General features: G+C 42.8%; 1 protein-coding gene across 1 annotated transcript in view; it reads left to right on the top strand.

The window, feature by feature from the left end:
- The window catches only part of grik2 (glutamate receptor, ionotropic, kainate 2), a 362912-nt gene that overhangs the window by 245172 nt on the left and 110240 nt on the right, over nucleotides 1-7500 (top strand). The gene's annotated exons all lie outside the window — the stretch shown is intronic.

The following is a 7500-nucleotide window of genomic DNA, read 5'->3' on the forward strand; positions in this document are numbered from 1 at the left end:
GATAAGAAAACAATCCTACAAATCACTAAAACAAAGCAGAATAACATTTACATCACATTGGAAATGTTTCAAAAGGACGTCTAAAAGGCATTAATCACAAAATATCAGATTTTTAATCAATGTATTATTACCTTTTTTGTGTAGGCGGTCAATTTTGACCGTTAACACCATGAACGTAACCATGTTTCTAACACAACCAGAGGGTTAAGGGCTCTTCAGCCATGCATGGAGGTATAGTGGTGAGGGTGAGATTCAAGTCCTGCAATCCTCTGATCTGAAGACCACCACACCCTAACCATTACGCCACGGATGGACACCATACTGTTTTACTGGGTCATTTTACACATACATATGTACGTATTACTGCCTTTCTGTCCAACAATTGGCTCTTGTCATCTCCTTTGTAGTGTCATTGTCTTCAGCGCACAATGGAATATTTTACCTGCAAATGATCAAACAACATTGATGATGATGGTGGTGGTGGTGGTGGTGGTGGTGATGATGATGATGATGATGATGATGATGATGATGATGATGATGATGATGATGATGATTCCCCTTGGATCATTGGAAACTGAGATTAACATACAGAATATTTTGTCTTTCAATAGTAATGTTTCCTGTTAACAGCATAGATTTCTTCCCCCAAAGAGTTTACTTTTTATTGTTGTATCGGTGCAGTGGCAGTTGCCATTTTCAAAATGCGTATGGGTGTCATGTCCCAAAATAGAAGACGGAAGAAAATAAAATGGCCCTCCGCAGGGCTTTATGCCACCAGTGGCTGGCTGATATTACGGCTGTGTGACCTTGCAAAGGTCAGGTCATGCAGGATTTACAGATAAACTGGATTGCGGGCAGGAAGAAAAAAAAACATTTTCTTCTCTGCACGCTTTGGGATTATTATTTTTGTTTTGTTTTTATGAGATCATTCGACTGCCCTGAGGGTGGCTGGCTGGCGTTCACTGTTAGGGAGTCATAAGAATAAATGCATGCGTCATCCAGTAGCATGCCAAAGGCCAAAACTCCTGCACACACACACACACACACACACACACACACACACACACACACACACACACACACACACACGCACACACACACACACACACACACACCATTCTCCTTCTTTTGGCTCCAGGGTGTTAAGTCTCATCACCGCCTCTTAGCAGCTTCTCACCATCAGTAGACATCTGGAGTGGTGGATTGCAGTCATGCTATGCTTATTAATGCATCTCAGAAACATATAATATGTCAAAATGATTAGAAGGTGCCATGACTCTGAATTAACATGAGTGGTGGAAGGATGGAAGGAAGTTTTTTTATATCCTAATTTGCTACATAGATCACAGTGTGTACATTTAGAACCTTATACTGCTGTCCACATTTGAACACACAACAACGCGTGGTGATTTTGGAATCCATCTCCTCTGACCACAGTGCAACTGTTTCATGCCGTGGCTCCTCTGCTAAGCACAGGCCTTCTGTATCTGCTGATGTGCGGTGTATAGTTTGTGAAGTTGTAGCAGTCAGCAGAGTTGTGTTTTCTGCAGAGATTAAGGCTACAGCCAAGGCTATAGCTGCTGTACAGTCCAGCCTCAAGACCAGAGTGTAGCATACTGTAGCATGACACGGCCGGCTTGTAAAGCTCTTGAAACATGGCTTATGTCCTCCTCTCAAGGCCCTGGAGGGTCAGGACAAAAATGGATACAGCACAAACTACTACAACACTCATCTATAGAACTTTTAGGGAACTTGAGCACAGCAGCAGTACAGCGTGATGCCTAGGAGGGAGCAATGAGCCACAGTGGTTTTGTGGATGTGCGGATTTATATATTTATTCTACACCATGGAGCTCGGTGGTGTTGTCAGGGGAACAGCAAAGGGAAGGGGTGGTTTTTTTGGTCAGCGGCTGTGTGCTCCTGATTCGGTGCCTGTTTTGTTTTGTTTTCTCTCCGTGTTCCCTCACTTTGCTCTGACCAAACACCAGGAGCCACTTCAAAGTGTCATGTGGTTTGTGTTGTTGCTCTGAAAAGCGCTTATTCATTTGTGTTTTCCAGTATATGGCCAACTATACTGCACTGCTTTACCTACCAGTAGCCTATATACAGCCCTCTGTTTTATCAAGTCTTAAGTTGTCAAAACATGTCAAGCATAAAACTTTTACATATCTGAAACAAAAGAAAAGCCTAGTCCCATAATGCACACCGTACCATCTGAGGCACGCTGCAATAGTCATTGAAAGGTTAATTATCATAGTATTACTTTACTATGACAGAACACGGACCTTTAGTAATGCACTACGACTCTGTCATTGCCATTCTGGTAACAATAAATTAATAACTCCGTGTTTTAACGGGTTAAGACTTGATTTAGCAGACATAATGAACGCAATACATCAATACAGCCCTCTGTTTTGTTGTGGCTGTGCATGGCTGTCCTCATGGGTTTGGTTTTGAGTGTAATGAAAGCTAAAATTGGTACTCCTACCCCGAGCGTTGGGGTGAGCAGATAATTTGCATAGAGGTCTATACGGTACAGTGGTCTCTAAACTTTTCAGATGTGATGACTCAAGACTCAACATTCAAGATTTTCTCTTGGGAAAGGCCTGTCCATTAAACTGTATAACAAGATACTGTATGCATTATACAATTTCTTTTCACAATAGAACTAGAGAACTTTGCTGTACTTTTTAACTTCCACTTCACATACTGTGGATTAGACAGCTGTTCACAAAAAAAACCTTAACTGCAACATTGCAACAGCATTTCTCTATTCATTACGTAATAACACATCACAACTTGAACGTCATTCTGTCTCTTAAGAAGCCTACAATGAGGGGGTTGCGTCTTTATACAATAGGGGTTCTAGGTTTAGGAGATATTTCAATTCCTCCCCCCCATCTTTTCATAAAAACAGCAGGGGCCGTGTCACAGCACTCCCAGTGCGGTGTGGAGCATCAAACATGGAAGATTTCCATCAGGTTACATCAGTACCGTGGCTGGGCCTGCATTAGGCTTCCTGGGTGCATTACGGGGTTCAAGGGCCCGTGCTGTCTCACTAGCTGATGGATGGAGCGGAGAAGACAGTCAGAACTACAAAGAGGTCCTTGTAGCGACCGTCTGTCACTGAGGAGGAGAGTAGTAGGAGGAGAGGAGAGGACAGGAGAGAGGAGGGGAGGAGAGGATGGGATGGGAGGGTAGGGGAGGAGAGGAGAGGACAGGAGAGAGGAGGGGAGGAGAGGATGGGATGGGAGGGTAGGGGAGGAGAGGAGAGGACAGGAGAGAGGAGGGGAGGAGAGGATGGGATGGGAGGGTAGGGGAGGAGGGAAAGAGTGATGGAGGCAGGGTGTGCTGGAAATGTGATCTGCTTTCACAGCAGGTGATACATATGCAGCGTCCTCCTCCTCCTCCTCTTCCTCTTCCTCCTCCTACTCCTTTCCTCTCTTCTCCTCACTGCTCTAGAGGTCCTGAGTAAGGTTACCATCCTTTGCTTCACTTATATCCTCTTCTCTTCTCTTCTCTTCTCTTCTCTTTTCTTTTCTTTTCTTTTCTTTTCTTTTCTTTTCTTTTCTTTTCTTTTCTTTTCTTTTCTTTTCTTCTCTTCTCTTCTCTTCTCTTCTCTTCTCTTCTCTTCTCTTCTCTTCTCTTCAATTCTATTCTCTTCAATTTCCCTTTCACTGGACTAGGAGGTATACTTCACACTCTCTGGAGTGGACTGCTTTTACACATTTCCAATGCATAACTGGCTAGAGAGGGCTGTTCTTGGGAGTAATGACTAATCCGCTCTTAGGCAGGAGAAAGGACTTTCATTCTTTTGTTTGGCCAATCTTAAGTACCAGTCTGAGTGTGTTCTGGCCATGAGAAACAAGCAGTAACACTTTAGAATAGCAGTCGCTAAGAAGTGTCTAAAAACTTTATAGAGTAGATAATGAACTAATAAGTCAACAAAACATTTTCAAATGTTTGTAAATTAGTAAGAAATGCTATTTATACACACTATTTATCCTGGACGTTTGTTCTCCAAAGACCAAAAAACTGGATATAGAATTGTCCAACAGAAGTGTCCAACAAACTTCAAACTCATCCGGCAGGAGCAGATTCCCATCTGCTGTGAAAATGTAATCTACTGCAGGTTGGTTTATCATTTACAAACACTTTAAATGTTCTGTCTAAAATGAATTCATTAAAATGTGTTAATAATGCTTTTACGTAATTGACTGTTATTCTAAAGTGTTACCACAGCATTAGATATTAGCTTTATTTATTCTACTTCTTCTCCTCTCTGCTCCTCTCTTCTCCACTCCATCTACTGTATCCATCTCAGATCAGGACGAATTAATCGCAACAAATCCTCCCTCCCTCCTGCCGCACGCTAGCCAAGGATCAAAGGTGCGAGGAAGAGAGTGAGAGAGTGAGTGAGGGAGAGAGATGAGAGAGGGAAAGAAAGGGGGGGGGGGAGAGAGGGAGAGATTGTGCGGTGAGTGGGGAAGAAGAGACACGGGGAGGGAATAAAGGAGACACAATTCAGCAGTGGAAGAAGACAGTGGCGTACCGTACAGCGATGAAAGTCAGACTGCTCATGAAAGTTTGATGTGCTCAGGTTGGCTTCTGGGGGCCTGTATTGCTCTGAAGGGCCCTCTGTGTGAAAGTGTTTCTTCATAATGGCTCGTCTCAAGGAATAGCAAACATTCCCCAGCGCTCTTGCTTTTCAAAACACGCAGATGAAAAAGAAGAGGGAGGGAGGGAGGTAAGGAGTGTTGGTTGGACGGAGGGAGGGAGGGAGCGAGGGATCGAGTGACAAAACAGTCAGGAGAAAAGGAAGATCAGACAAGAGAAACTCAATGGATGTGGAGCTGAATAGAATGACAATGGAGAGAGAGAGAGAGAGAGAGAGAGAGAGAGAGAGAGAGAGAGAGAGAGAGAGAGAGAGAGAGATAGATTGAGAGCCAGAGACAAAGAAACAGATGTTATAGAAAAAGGTAGATATACTGTATCATAGAAACAGTCACCAATGATACCATAAATGTGATGGTGGCTCAGAGGGAGTTGAGTTGCATTGGCGAATACAAATATGGAAGAATGAGGATGAGGGGCTAATGCATGCCCAGAGTGCACAAATGCACCATCTGAGTCACAGCATCAGTCATGGGTTTCAGCTTGAATCACTACATACAATGCATACGTTATAGGTGTGATTGGTGCAATTAGTGTCATTAATTTCTGAGAGGTGGGCTGAACCTGTGTCTATGAAATGTGACGCACATTTGATAGACACAGGTTCAGCCCACCTCTCAGAAATTATTTTGTGTAAGAGGTTGCTCGGGATAGCTCACAAGAGCTTGCAGTCACAATTGCTGTGATAATCTATATCCCAAATCCTGGGGCCTATATTAGCCATAGTGAAAAATGCATGACAATGAGCCATTTTGGAAAACCGCGGCCATATTGAATTTTTGGGGAAAAAATTGAGATGGCCCCATGTTTTAATCTCTTCCAATAGGCCTTCTGGTCAGTAATCCACAGAGACAACTTTTTTCCTACTGGTGACCTGCCTTTATGTAAAAACAGCTCCAATGGACCCCCTCCCCCTTCCTCATTTATATAACAATGACACAAATATACAGTATACATGTATTTATATGACTCTACATGGGCCGCTCTGATAGAAAACAAGTACTACTTTACTCATCTACTTCAACACACGCGCCCACTTAGATCCAGTGGTGTAGTCTATGTAGAACGCGGGTATACGGAGTATACCCACTTCTAAATTTGAGGGATTTCAGTATACCCACTTAAAATTGATTGATCCATTGTTTTGAATAGCACAAATATATACAGTATACCCACTTCAAAAAAATCTCAAATATACAGTATACCCACCATTAAAAAGTAGACTACACCACTGTTTAGATCCATTGGGGCCTAAGATCCATGGACCTATATACTGTAGCTGCACTGCTCAATCAGTCTGACCAAGTAGGAAAACGGTAAGATATTGTTGCATGCTGTACCCCTGACACAATAACATCCGGGATAGGATCATTTTCAGATGATCGTCATATTATTTTGAAGAGGCAGTTTCAATTCTCTGTCTAAACATGTATTGATTGAGTCAGCTGAGGTTACACACTGTTCTTCAGTTACCAAATAGATTCTAACTGAAAGGCCTCATATCACCTGCTCCACATGGCTATTAATAAGTACCCACCTTCTCTCTCTCTCTCTCTACTACGCACACACACACGCGCACCCACACACACACACACAGATACACACACACACACTCACGTGCACGCAAGCAAGCACGCGCGTGCGCGCGCGCGCACGCACGCACGCACGCACGCACGCACGCACACACGCACACACGCATACACACACACACACACACACACACACACAAACTCTATTAGAACAGCAGACCAGGAACCAAAACAGCCAAATCAATACAGTTCCGCAGTTCAAAAGAAACCATATCATTTGATCACAAAGATACACACACGGGAGGGAGGTTGTTTTTGTTTGCAATGATTTCGTGTTTTGGATTTTGAGCTGTCTGGAAGTCTTTTTAGGTTTACTGTAATGGAAGTTGTTTTATTGGGTTATGCGGTAACTCATATCCTCCATTGCATTTAATGAGATACGTGACTGTTCGTATGCTGTTCAGGCCAAAAGGAATGGTGAAGCTGTAAAATTGTTTTATTATCTGGTAAAGCTGGGAAAAATGGATACATGAAAAAGCACCTCAGTGAAATATTAAGGAGATTTTTTAGGCCTAAAATTTAGTAGTACAGATAGGCGAGTACATCTATGCAAAAAAAAGACCTAACCCCAAAAAAATTGATACAAAAGGTTTTTCAACTGATTTTGTTACCTCTAAGTGTCCTTAATAACATACTAAAAATCTAGGAAAATCTGACTTCAGGAAAGGTGTCATTTTCAAGATCAAAGTTTTTTTAGATAAAGGTTACTACATGATAATTACATTGGCATGAACTAACATGTTGTCAGGATCTGTTTGTTTGGAGTGCTGTTTGGGTGGATAAAGACACTACTGCTATGATAATATCCATGTGCTGTTTGTCAGGGCACATCATCAGTGATGAATCATGGTGTCACTAGGTATTTTGGGTCTTTCAGCAGCTGAACTGAATAGACAGGAGCCACTACATGTGTAAGAGGAGGGCAAGGTGAAACGGTTGGTACTGGAGACAGACAATGTCCTGAAAGGACATAGGGCTTTAGCATAGCTTTCGGGTAAGCCAGAGTAGGGCCTGTTGTAGCTTCATAGGCAAGGGTCAGGGCCTTGTATTCAATTAGGGCATGAAAAAGAGGACATGACTGGGAAACTGAGGCTATGTGGTCAGAGAATGATAGATGGTCATCAACAGTGACACCTAGATTTCTTGTGGCCTTATTTGAGGCAACAGTAGCAGAATCCATATTGAGCTCGATATCATGGCAACCTAAATCTTTGGCTGGGATCACCAGCAGTACTTTT

This window comes from Engraulis encrasicolus, chromosome 5 (assembly GCF_034702125.1).
Source record: "Engraulis encrasicolus isolate BLACKSEA-1 chromosome 5, IST_EnEncr_1.0, whole genome shotgun sequence".
NCBI lineage: Eukaryota > Metazoa > Chordata > Actinopteri > Clupeiformes > Engraulidae > Engraulis > Engraulis encrasicolus.